A 13986-nucleotide genomic window follows, 5' to 3' on the forward strand; every position below is an offset into this window, starting at 1 on the left:
ATCACATTTAAACGTGCACATCACATTTAAACGCCCACATCATATTTAAACGCTTACATCACATTTAAACGTGCACATCACATTTAAACGCCCAAATCATATTTAAACGCTCACATCACATTTAAACGTGCACATCACATTTAAATGTGCACATCACATTTAAACGTGCACATCACATTTAAACGCTCACATCACATTTAAACGCCCACATCACATTTAAATGCCCACATCATATTTAAACGCTCACATCACATTTAAACGTGCACATCACATTTAAACGTGCACATCACATTTAAACGTGCATATCACATTTAAACGCCCACATCATATTTAAACGCTTACATCACATTTAAACGTGCACATCACATTTAAACGCTCACATCACATTTAAACGTCCACATCACATTTAAACGCTTACATCACATTTAAACGTGCACATAACATTTAAACGCCCACATAACATTTAACGCTCACATCACATTTAAACGCCCACATCACATTAAAAACGCCCACATAAAATTTAAACGCTCACATCACATTTAAACGCCCACATCACATTTGAACGCCCACATCACATTTAAACGCTTACATCACATTTAAACGTGCACATAACATTTAAACGCCCACATCACATTTAAATGCCCACATCACATTTAAACGCCCACATCATATTTAAACGCTCACATCACATTTAAGTGTGCACATCACATTTAAACGCGCACATCACGTTTAAACGCCTACATCACATTTAAACGCCCACATCACATCTATATCGGTTTATAAATATCTTTAGTGCATTTATCTAGTCTAAAAACATTCAATTACTGACAAGTGAATCGGCACAAATCTTTTTATCAATAGGTTTCCAGAAAATTTTCTTTTTGAACAAAGATTTTTAAGAAATATGCTGAATAACAGCATTGATTAGGTAGGTATGTCCGTATTTTCCCGCAAAATGTTGTTGTAAATGTGTTTGATAACATAAAAAAAAAATGTTATGCTGGCAATTCCCTTCTACTACCAAAACACAGATTATAGAAGAACACAAGAATTGCGATGTGGGTGTGTTTAGTGATACAAAAGTCTGACCATTCTTTGCTTAAATTTGAAATACAGAATTGGGTATCATCATTATGAACTTTTCATTTCAATCAAATAATAATAATATATCTTTAGGACTAAATGGGATTGCGATTGGTAATTAGGTTCCACATCCAATTAGTCCGATTTGGTCAATCCCCGGTGTTGCCTGGACTTAAAGCAGAGTTTTTAGAAATCAAATAAAATGGATAGTAATTTTCCTTTTCTTTTGAAAGTCAAGTGTGTATTAAAATTCTGCTTTAAGAGGTGGGAAAAGAGAATGGGGGAGGTTTTTCGAAATCTAATGTACAGTCACCTTCCTCTTGTTTTGAAGGAAAAGTGTGCAAAATTCCATCAATCTTGGAATGAAACTGTAGATTTGTATTAAAAACAAAGTTACGCCTCCACAGACACTCTTCTTTATATACATAATATAGATAGGTAGATTTATATTAGAAATTTTTGGAGTAAACTCGTTCATCATTTTTGACGTTTATTTTTGTTTGTCGTCATCTTATTCTTTTGGCTTGAGTTTACTTTCCAAAAAGTCTTTTTAAGTGGTTTTTTAAAGTTGGTTGGATAAGCAACTTACGTTAATCTTAACTTTATGTTATGCAAAAATATTTGAAAAAACCTAAACATTTGATTTTCACTGTGTTGATTTCTTCACTTGTGTCTGTGTGTTACCGAATTTAATTATTCTTTGTTGAAATCTGGCAGATTATTCTGTTCATTCTTGTGATATGACAATGGAAATAAAATTATGAATGGTTACGTAAATTTATTAAAACAAATTATTTTAATATCTTTGTATATTTTAACATAAATCTTGACAAATTTACAAGTACATTTTTTTCACCATTACATAATATTATGTTAAAATAAAATGATTCACATTAACACAAAAACTTATTTACAAAGATATGTAGAAACTTTTTGAGTGGATAAATGACAGACTGTATTTTTCCATGTTCAACCCAGGAACAATTTGAACAATTTGAGAAAAGCGAAGGAGTTGTTGTCTTGCGGCTTAGCGTTGTCTCCGGTGGCAGACCCGGGCGGCTCACCCGGCAGCTCCACATCGTGAGACGGTGCCCCAAACACCACCACCGCCAGCACCAGCCACAACATCATCGTTACCACCTGTGCAAAGAAATATTCTAATATAGTCTAGTAGAAGGAGTTTCATTCTTCCTACAAATTGGCAAGAATATAAGAATCGAGAGATTTTGATATTCGTTTGTATCTAGATTGACTTATTACATTATAGTTCCATGACAAAACAGGAAGAAAAAGAACAAACAAACTCAACCTATCCTATTCTTTTATCATGTTCTGTTTTATCTGGTTAGAATATATTGCACTACATAGCCAATACAAACACATTAAGCTTCTTATATGTCGGTTCCTTGTTGGTATGGTAAAGCCAGCCCGAAGCTGGTTTAAGGCGATTTTAACATTAAAAAGTTTTAAAAGCCGTGGTAATGAGTCAAGTTTTTCACTGTTCCAACCTACCTCGCCGCATTATAAGTAAGGGGGAATATGTGTGTGTATCTTCGACATTATGGGAGATATTATATTGATATAATTGTTTTTAAAGTAATTACCAAAATAATAAGTAACCAGAGATGTGCAAAATGGGTACCCAAAACCATTTGAAATGCAAAATGGAAATGGGTCAAAAATTTTCCATTTGAAAATGCAAAATGGTTTTTAGAAAAGCATTTCAAATGCAAAATGCAAAATACGTATTTTCAAAATGCATTGAAAATGCAAAATGGTTTCTCAGGTCAAACAATTTTTGGTCAAACGGTTTTTAGAAAAGCATTTAAAATGCAAAATGGAAAATACCCATTTTGCATTTCCATTTGAAATGGATTTATTTGAAATAAAGCACATCTCTGTAAGTAACTAAGTAATAAGAATATATTTTAAATAGCTATTTGAAAAATGTGTTTTTATAACTACCAAAGTTTTCTTTCACAAATTAATTTTATATAAATGAAAAAAAAAATTACTTGGTTTCGGTTGAAATCAACCTTCTTCAGGACAATGGAAATATAAACTTTATAACATAACATATAATATACAAACATTATATTTCCTTATGTTATAAATGTTATGTTGTTTATATTATAAATGATGTTGTTTATAAAGTTTATATTTCCAATCCTGAAGGTTGAGTACAACCGAAACCGGTCGACCTATATAACTCAAATGAAGTTGTTTAAAAAGAGCTTTTTTTTCTTTCATTTATATAATGTCAAGCCACAAAGCGTTTGTTTTCTACGATAATTACTTTTTTCTTTTCTTCTTCTCCTTTAATGTTTTTATATTACATACTTCTTTTATTTTATTTTTGTTTCAAATTAACTCCACACAGGCAGTCCTGAGGAAAACAATTTCCCTCAGGGTCTGTCATAATATCATCTGTGAGGATGCTGTATGGAGGGTCTTTTTGTGGAGAGGAAGGAGTGAACATGGGTCTTGTAGGAGGGAGGAAACACATAGGCCGTCAAATCATTCATCAGCCGAGCAAGTCATAGAAACGGTCAGTCTCATACAACAAATGTCAACCGTTTGCAGAGTTTATAGAGTTTCTGCTGACAGTTAATTAACCATTACTATTATTGTACATAATTTGTTTTTTCAAAAACTCTAATCATTCTAAGGGGGTATTAATAATTTATGAACTCGGGGGGTATTTCACTGTCCTCTCGATAAGCTATAAAAGGCACTATCCACAGAATGAAATGTATTTTCGATCTACAATTTAATGATATACTTACATATTTATAAAGTCCAAGTTTGCTTGGGTACTCGAATGAATAATGGCCTTATGTACCGGATAAGTTAGCTGAGAATTCTATCTATTGCATGTATTTATTTATTATAATGTACAGTTATCGACTCGATAAGTATTATCGAGGGGATGGTGAAATACCCACTGAGTTTAATTATTTTCTTAAATTTTAACAAGAACATCAAAGGTAATAGGCGAACAATTGCTGAGTTATGTATTATATTACCGAGTCTTCGGATAACATGTACCAGACTGTACTTTTGTAAGTAATTATCAAAGATGACACTAACAAAACTTTGTGTACTTTACATAAATAATATATTTTTTAAACTTACCACTTGCACTTTCATTTTGAAGTATGTATTATTTATTGTTATTAACCGTTAAGAGTTTAGTTCCAACTGTTCTAGGAGACGTGTTCTGCCACCTTATATAGGTTCTAGGTAAGTTTTTGTTTGTCTTGAATTAGTTAAGTATGTGTGAAAGCAATGGGGGGAGTGTTTTGTTAATATTTGGACTGCTCATATATTTGCCTCTCGTGTAAATTCTCACAACTATTATTAGTAGAGGCGCTTGGAAATTGGAAAACTACATAGTTTGAAAGAGAATTTTTGGTGACTAACTGTGATATTTTTTTTTACATATTGTCATTCGGCACGCATTACCGCATACGTGATATTAAACAAATTATTAAAACACAAAAAACAACAACATGAGCGGTTTTTAAAGGAAGAACTAAGTAACAAATTATGTTATAAATACAGGGTGCGGCAGTGAGGACGGACGTTTTTGAGATGGGTAGTACTCTCCCCCTCCGACTACGAGAGAGGTGGGGGGGGTGCCGCTTGACTCGTTAGTTCCTAGCATTGTTTTACCAGTTGTCGTCATGGAGCCGTGGACGGTGGAGCACCGCGTTTTCGCCTATGATTGTTTCTTCCGAAATAATGAGTCAGTCACCGTCGTACAACGTGAGTTTCGTCGCCACTTCAACATTAATCGGATTAGAACTGTTCCCTCTCGAAACACCATCCTTCGTTGGGTTGAATCATTTCGCAGGCGTGGTGAACTGATCAACAGAAGACCAAGAGGAGCTCCGCGAACAGTTCGAACTCCTGAAAATGGGGACATGGGGACACCTCAAGGCTAGAATTTACGAGAACAAGCCCCGAACTCTGGACGAATTGAAGGACGCAATTCACGTGGAAGTCGCCCAAGTTGAGAGAGCGATGTTGGAGAGAGTCTACGCAAACTTCCAAGAATGCCTCCAGCACTGCATCAACGATTTCGGCCACCACATGCCTGATGTGATTTTCCACACTTGACTGTCTCAAATGCTATTTCCTCGCGAACCTGATTCCATCAATAAATTTGTTTTTGAGTAAATATTAACTATTTTATGATTTTTTTAAAACCGTCCGTCCTCTCTGCCGCACCCTGTATATTATATATATTTTTTTTATCCTCACAATCTTCACCATCGATGCCACCAACTGCAAAGATAAGTACCTACCTATGCCGATTTTTATATTCCTTTTTAATTTAAAAGTTATTTTCAAATATCAAAATCTAATTTTGAATATTAATGCAAGTATCATAGAATGGAATGAAAAATAAAACTTATCTGTACCTACTAAATTTAGATATATTAATTTCAATGTACGGTTTGCAAAAATATTTATTTTTCATTATTAACCCCTTTTTAAGGGGCTTTTACGTAGGAATAGTAAAAATTATTTATAAGCAAATGAAATGCACCTTTAAAAATCTTTTGTATTTATTTAGTGATAAATTGTGGATGTCTACTGACCATGCACTATTGGAACGTTATATAAACCAAGTTAAGGAAAACATTCAGTATTGACAATAAGCGCACACCTCGCCGGCTTATAAATATTTACACTATCAAATAATATGCATTTACATAAGAATAATATGTAAGAAAAGGTAAACATATTTTACATAACAAGTATCTGAATGGTAAGATGAAACATTTCCACTTGAAAATAAACTTTTTGATACTAACTGACCAACAAGCCATTTCTCAGCAGTGGTAGGCAGAGAGGACAGTGGCGGCTTGTGATACTAACTTACCAACAAGCCGTTTCTCAGCAGTGGTAGGCAGAGAGAACAGTGGCAGCTTGTGATACTATCTGACCAACAAGCCGTTTCTCAGCAGTGGTAGGCAGAGAGAACAGTGGTGGCTTGTGATACTGTCTGACCACAAGCCGTTTCCCGGTAGTGGTAGGCAGAGAGAACAGTGGCGGTTTGTACTCACTGAAATGGGCGGTGCGCTAAAAATATTACCCATACGCCAGGTCAGGTAATGTAGCAATTATGAAGCTTATACTGATCTGCTGGAATTATCATTATGCAAACTGTGAACTAAAGTGGAGCAATCTCGCCGAAGAGTTTCCGAGGCATTGGTGAGTGCCGTTCATGTTTCGGAGAATTTTCAATACTATGCTCAATATCCACGCTCAGCACTTATAGATAATCAATGTTCCCAGGTGACGTTTGTCGATGAGCGATATAGATTGCGCTGGCAACACATGACTTATGACACGTGATATAAAGAACGAAATTCGGGCTGTTAGAATTCAAATTAATACTTTTATAGTATTACTGTTATTTGCTTTGATTTTTAGTGGTATTATGATTTTAACCCTTGGGACCTTCTAAGACCCAAACAGTCCCAAATGCCGTGCGCGCATTATACTCTCCTAAGACCATATTTGTCCCAGAACGACCGCACATTATTAAAATGCATATTGTATCTCTCTTCCTCTCATCTAAAAATTAATTATTTCTTTTATGTCAGAAAGAGAACAAAATAGTGCTTGTTATTGTCTTTGAAAAAATGGAAGCTTGTAGAAGGTTCGATCCGTGCAAATCAACAATGTTTCAAGGGTTAAGAGATGCAGAAATTTTGGTAGAGGTTTGGTCTAATGCTCCTTAGTGCTAGCCGCCACTGAGAGAGAATAGACCGCCTCATTATCTCGACACACTCCTTGCTTCAGTCACATTCATACATACTCTTTTGTTATTCTGACTCTTGACATGACCTGACTCAAGTATTCGATTCACTTGATCTTGCCTTTCCTTTCTCAGGTGTCCCTGACTACTTCTATCATTTTAATTTAACATTTTGAAATGCATGAGAATTTTGTGTTGGTTTAGAAGTGTGATCAATACCGATTTGAAATAAATCTGATGTCGCCAATCTCCTTAGAACTCAAACTCTCCCGAAGGAAAAAAATATCCTTTAAACGCTTACATCATATTTAAATGCTTACATCACATTTAAACGCCCACATCACATTTAAACGCTCACATCACATTTGAACGCCCACATCACATTTAAACGCTTACATCACATTTAAACGCTCACATCACATTTAAACGCCCACATCACATTTAAACGCTTACATCAGATTTAAACGCCCACATCACATTTAAACGCTTACATCACATTTAAACGCCCACATCACATTTAAACGCTTACATCACATTTAAACGCTCACATCACATTTAAACGCTCACATCACATTTAAACGCCCACATCACATTTAAACGCTTACATCACATTTAAACGCCCACATCACATTTAAACGTGCACATCACATTTAAACGTGCACATCACATTTAAACGTGCACATCACATTTAAACGTGCACATCACATTTAAACGTGCACATCACATTTAAACGTGCACATCACATTTAAATGTGCACATCACATTTAAACGCCCACATCGCATTTAAAAGTGCATATCACATTTAAACGCCCAAATCACATCTATATCGGTTTATAATCTTTAATTATAATTTTTAATCTTTAGTGCATTTATCTAGTCTAAGAATATTTAATTACTGACAAGTGAATCAGCACAAATCATTTTATCAATAGGTTTCCAGAAAATTTTCTTTTTGAACAAAGGTTTTCAGGAAATCTGCTGAATAACAGCATTGATTAGGTAGGTATGTCAGTATTTCCCCCCAAAATGTTGTTGTAAATGTATTTGATAATATTAAAAAAAAAAATTATGCTGGCAATTCCCTTCCACAACCAAATTTAATCACAGATTAAAGAAGAACACAAGAATTGCGATGTGGGTGTGTTTAGTGATACAAAAGTCTGACCATTCTTTGCTTAAATTTGAAATACAGAATTGGGTATCATCATTATGAACTTTTCATTTCAATCAAATAATAATAATATATCTTAAGGACTAAATGGGATTGCTGTATTAACGTAAAATAGGTTCCACGTCCAATTAGTCCGATTTGGCAACCAACGCTGAACGACTGGAAACTACAAAATCCAGTTTAAGCACATTGCGTTCTGATTATCGCTAGTGGAACACGTCTCGACGAGATATTAGTATGCAATATCGCCTCTAATTGTAAAGCTCTATGATCGCAATATACAATGTCAGTCAGGTGTCAATTATGTGCTCATAGTAAATATACACTTATAGATGAATTGTTCCAATTGAAAAAATGTGATCCCAAGGAAGACAAGGCATGTTACATGGGCTAGAATCAATAGGAACTAAGTTAGTGGCGACATTGGTTTCCATTCAAATCTATATGGAAGGCATTTCTAGTGTGTATTATATTTGTTTAGTAATTAAAACTATAGAAGAAGATAAAAGTGAAAATGAAACATTGTTTAATCACAACAAAGTGTGAAAATGTAGGATTATGTATTGGCACATCGTTGCGGTAGTCAATGGGAAAAGTATAATCCAATGGTTTCCAAACTGATTGTGTATTGGCACATCCTTGCGGTAGTCAATGGGAAAAGTATTCAAACCAATGGTTTCCAAACTGATTTTTGGTGGATCTCGAAAAGTTTTCACATTTAAGGCTGTCAAAAATAGTTCATAATAAATTAATCGAATCATAAGTTTGACTAGTTTGATAGATAGGTACCGTAGACATCCAAATTGATAAACTTGCCCTGACATTAAATCTGGGTATCATTTCGACGAGCTGTAGCGAAGCTAAAAATGAGTAAGGTTAAGGTGGGTAAATTATAACACATTTGTAAAAGCGTCTTAACTAAATAGTACAGGGTTTTCCAATAAGAGGTGTTATTTTGATATTCAATCGTAAAAGAAGAATGGTTTCGTTGCTTGTGTGGCACTTAGTGCCGTCTTGTTGAAAGTAAACGTTGTCCAGATCAATACCATCCAATTCCGGCCATAAAAAATCATTAATCATCTCTCGATAGCGCAATCCATTCAACGTAACTGTTGCTCCAGCCTCATTTTCGAAAAAGTAAGGTCCAATAACTCCGCCGGACCATAAACCGCACCAAACAGTCACACGTTAAGGATAGAGAGGCTTTTCAACAATAACTCTTGGGTTTTCCGAGCCCCAGATGCGACAATTTTGCTTGTTGACGAAGCCACCGAGGTGAAAATGGGCCTCATCACTCAAGATGATTTACATTTCATTCACTCAAGTGAATTTTAATAATTTCAATGCGTTGTTGAAGCGTGTATCGTTCCATTTGTATTAATGGCGTAGTTTCTACTTGTCAAATGTCAAAAAATGACAGCTTCAAAAGTAACATCTACCGAAATAACGAGCTATTCAAAATAACACCTCTTATTGGAAAACCCTGTATAACAAAATAATCTGTTGGGAAATAAGCCCGAACTTTTGTTTACCCGATTAGGGATTTGTTGTTATGTTTTTTAAGCATTCGGTAATTTGCGCGTTATTATAAAAAGGACTAGTATTGGAGCGTGTAAACAGCCCTAACCAAAATGGCTCTATACCCAAATAAAGTATGACTGACAAATTATTCTCACCTCAAAAGATTATGGCCAAGAATTGCCTAAACGTATAATAAAAAAACGTTCACTAACATGTTGTAGATCCCTTCTTGCAATCGTAAGGTTTTCGTCTGGCCCATGCAATATGCGCACATATTATTTTCTCATCAGGTTGCACGTTAATTAATGTGTGAGAAAAACAAAATTGTTCAAGCTTGTAGATGCCAAATTTCAAAAAAACAGTATTTGACAATAGACACCGAAAAAGTACAAGATGAAAAGTAGTTCTATTATCGAAGCATAGACTACAACAATTTGTTATGCATTTGGGTAAGTACTTACCAGATTAGTGCAAACATAAATAAACCTGAATGCACATTATAAATACATAAAGGCATGAACACAATCTTTGAGGTACTTATTTAAGAGAGAAATTATAAACTAAGCGAAACAAAAAATAAATTAAATTATGGTGCTTAACTACTAATTCTTAATCAGATTTTATTTTTGATGACTGAATAGTGATATTACAATGCGCCTGTATACTGTCAGATTCTTTTATTGACAAATCACAGAAAGGGAGACGGTCACGCTGCTTCCCGCGCTCCTCGCAATTTGGTTTGCTCCTATTTCCTTGATTGGCTGGTCTATCAATTTGAATGTCTGCGCAAGTAATTGCTTATCGGTTGGAATAATTTGAATTATAGCTGCGGTTTTCAAACAATTATTATAAGGTCGCGGTCTTACAAACCACTGATATAAGATCTAAACCGCAAGTTCCAGAGTGGTACCTAGATGCTCACAGCACTTATCATCCTGGTGAAGTACCACCTTTTTCTACAGGGTTTTCCAATAAGAGGTGTTATTTTGATATTCAATCGTAAAAGAACAATGGTTTCGTTGCTTGTGTTGCACTTAGTACCATCTTGTTGAAAGTAAACGTTGTCCAGATCAATACCATCCAATTCCGGCCATAAAAAATCATTAATCATCTCTCGATAGCGCAATCCATTCAACGTAACTGTTGATCCAGCCTCATTTTCGAAAAAGTAAGGTCCAATGACTCCACCGGACCATAAACTATAACAAACAGTCAAACGTTGAGGATAGAGAGGCTTTACAACAATAACTCATGGGTTTTCCGAGCCCCAGATGCGACAATTTTGCTTGTTGACGAAGCCACCGAGGTGGAAATGGGCCTCATCATTCAAGATGATTTGCATTTGATTCACTCAAGTGAATTTTAATAATTTCAATGCGTTGTTGAAGCGTGCATCGTTCCATTTTTATTAATGGCGTAGTTTCTACTTGTCAAATGTCAAAAAATGACAGCTTCAAAAGTAACATCTACCGAAATAGCGCGCTATTCAAAATAACACCTCTTATTGGAAAACCCTGTATTTATCTATCTATACAGGGTGTATCGGCATGTACCCGACAAACTTTAACCAGCTATTCCTTAGCACATTTGGAGTAAAAAATGTTATGGGCACTTTGCTGTCCGGTAACATTTTTTTTAATAAAAAATTTATTAATCACATTTTCACCACATGTCACCAATGTTTTATCCTTTGTCAAAGTTTGAAAACCCATCTGGCAATATTTTGTTCGAGTTTCGTTGAATAATGTACGTACGTACCTACGTTGGCGCGCTTTTACAATCACAACGAAATGGCACGGCACCATTCGTCTCATTTTTAACTATTATTATTTAGTGTGTACGAAAGAGCGAGGACACTTTTTGACACACTTGCTAATAACAGCTGTTGAACGCGAGAAACAGTACAAATGACAGTGACGGAGTGTGGATTTTTTATTTATTTTTTTTTTAATGGAAAAAAAATGTTACCGGACAGCAAAGCGCCCAAAACATTTTTTACTCCAAATGTGCTGAGGAATAGCTGGTTAAAGTTTGTCGGGTACTTGCCGATACACCCTGTATAAATAGAATCTTAAGTCTCTGAAAGATCTTCACCGATTGCTTTGAAATTTTGACACAATGTTGCATTCGAATATGCGTGTGTTTTTATATATCTAAAGTATATATATGTCATCTGTGACAGGTAAACACATGCTTAAAAAAAACAGCACCTTCTGTTGGATTCAAAAGCAACTTAGTTTCTCTATCTGCACAGACAGACTGAGCCACAGCAACGCGTGGCGGGGTACAGCTAATTCAAAATAAAAACGTTGCTTGAAATGGTCTTGTTTATTGGCCAGTTCTGAATATCCAGGTAAGTACTTCCCACCTTCTTCTACCCCACTCATTTTAGCCTCACAACATAATTCAATTCGGGATTACGGAGTCCCACTGATTTCGGATAGAATGGACGCTTGTACGGTATTCACGTTGTCAACATTATAGTTAATAATTAGGTGCTTACCACAGACATAGGAATTAATAGACGAGAAGATAATGGCGAGGGGTAAAATCAACTGTTGAAGAACGAAGGGAGTAAGGCTGACTGTGATTCGTCAATAAATCGATCTGACAGTAAATAGGCATCTCGCATTATAATATCACCATTTACTTCTTAAAAGTAAAATCTGCTTTTGAATGAATAGACATTTTTACATGGGAGCGCAAATTACTCGCCACGTTATGAACAAATTTGCGAAGTCCAAATTCGGCAAAGTAAATTTCTTCTGTTTGCAGAGTCGTAGTTAGTTTCAGAGTATTTAGTTAAGACACTTTTACAAATGTTTCATAATTTACTTACCCCAGTAAACAACGATGAGCACACTTGAGAATCGCTACATTGTGATGTGATAGTATATGTTTCTAAAACTAATCCATATAATACGGTGTGAATAAGCTTAAAATAAAGTAAAATAATGCTTACTTATGGAATGTAATACGACAATTGGGTTTATTCTCTTTTTCACATCTATTTTTACAAGTTTTCATACCACAAGCCACCATTTTGCCGTGTTATTTCGTAAAATGAACCGATGATGCCTCGACCATAGTTCGCACAAGAATGATGACGTCACGTTTTCAAATTTCACTTGAGGCCATACGCGAGCCTTAGAGTAATAATATACAAGAGACCGCACTAATATTTGTACAAATCGTTGACATACTCGCAAAATAAAGCTCTCCCTTTCAGCTCGGTTCCATTAACGTACAAAAAACAGAGACAAACAATTTCTGTTAAAAACATACTGTGTAAACGGTATGAAGCGACTTTTTGGAGCGAGCGAAGTTCACACCAGTTTGATCTATCATCGTGCGGTAGCTCGAAAGTGCAAACATATTGATATTTTTACGTTAATTGAGCGAAATTTAAAAAAAAAACGCTATGGCTATATGTGCTATGTATGGGTGCTTCAACCGAAGCTCAAAAGGAACAAAAAAAATCAGTTTTCACAGGTATTTATTAAAGAATTCATGTTTTTCACTGTATTCAATCTTTGATATCAAATATTTTATATGCTTAACTACAAAACCACAAGTAACTTCCACCATTATTTAAACAATCCTTACACTATTTGTATCTATATAATAAACATCCGTTTTGTATGCGTTTTAATGCACTTTTAATATGTTTTACTAAGAAGAAATCTTGGCTAAATTATAATAATGCAACTTACCTATTTCAGTCGGCATCTGAATGTATCTCTGTCTCTTTCTCTCTCATAATATGAACGCTAATTTGTTGGTAAATGGACAGAGACGGAATAATTTTTGTCTTTGTTTTTTTTTTTCGTTATAAAAAATTCAGGGCTGTGCTGAAATTGGTTTAGTATTAAATATTTAACTATTTACAGTTTTCCAAAGGATGAAAAAAGGCTAATGAAATGGATTCGACTTTTTTATGTTAGCATGCAAAATTTTTATATTAAAAAAATTATGTTTATTTTGAATTATAACATTTGGAAGCGTATTTTATCATCTTTCCAAAACAGTTTTTAGTTTTCGGATACATTCAGAAATATTCTATTTATTTGGATTTTTTTGCTAAACGGAAATATTTCGACTCTCTGAAAAAATACTGTCGAGGCCTGAAGGGTTAAGTTAATTTTCGATGGAACTGAAATTTATTTTATAATTTTATGCACATGATAATAACTTTCTAATTGTTCATATTTATAATGTAATATATTAAAATATATATACTAGAAATTGCATTTGATTATTTACGACTCACGACAAAATACCTAATTGTTTTAACTTTTGACAACCCTGCATCAGTTTGTAGACCATATGCGCTTTGGTCATCTTTGGTCCAAAACCACTTACAACATTTCGCATAGCACGGTCTCTTGTATATTATTACTCTAAGACGCGAGCACAGCCGGCTCCAATGGAACCGGTA

At 34.8% G+C, this 13986-nt stretch overlaps 1 long non-coding RNA gene across 3 annotated transcripts; it reads right to left on the minus strand.

Annotated features, from left to right (window-relative positions):
* Nucleotides 1-1874: 1874 nt before the first annotated feature.
* Nucleotides 1875-9960, minus strand: LOC149425452 (uncharacterized). Of its 3 annotated transcripts, none has more exons than XR_016305684.1 (2): nt 9761-9960; nt 1875-2223 (listed from the first exon to the last, which is right to left on the minus strand). It is a non-coding gene; the product is annotated as an uncharacterized LOC149425452 (long non-coding RNA). The 3 variants fall into 3 exon arrangements; XR_016305685.1 differs by having other exon boundaries at nt 9704-9960; XR_016305683.1 differs by lacking the exon at nt 9761-9960 and adding an exon at nt 4219-4294.
* Between the last annotated feature and the right edge of the window lie 4026 nt (nt 9961-13986).

The sequence above is a fragment of the Hesperophylax consimilis genome, chromosome 3, assembly GCF_061612785.1.
Source record: "Hesperophylax consimilis isolate HC1 chromosome 3, BYU_Hcon_1.0, whole genome shotgun sequence".
NCBI lineage: Eukaryota > Metazoa > Arthropoda > Insecta > Trichoptera > Limnephilidae > Hesperophylax > Hesperophylax consimilis.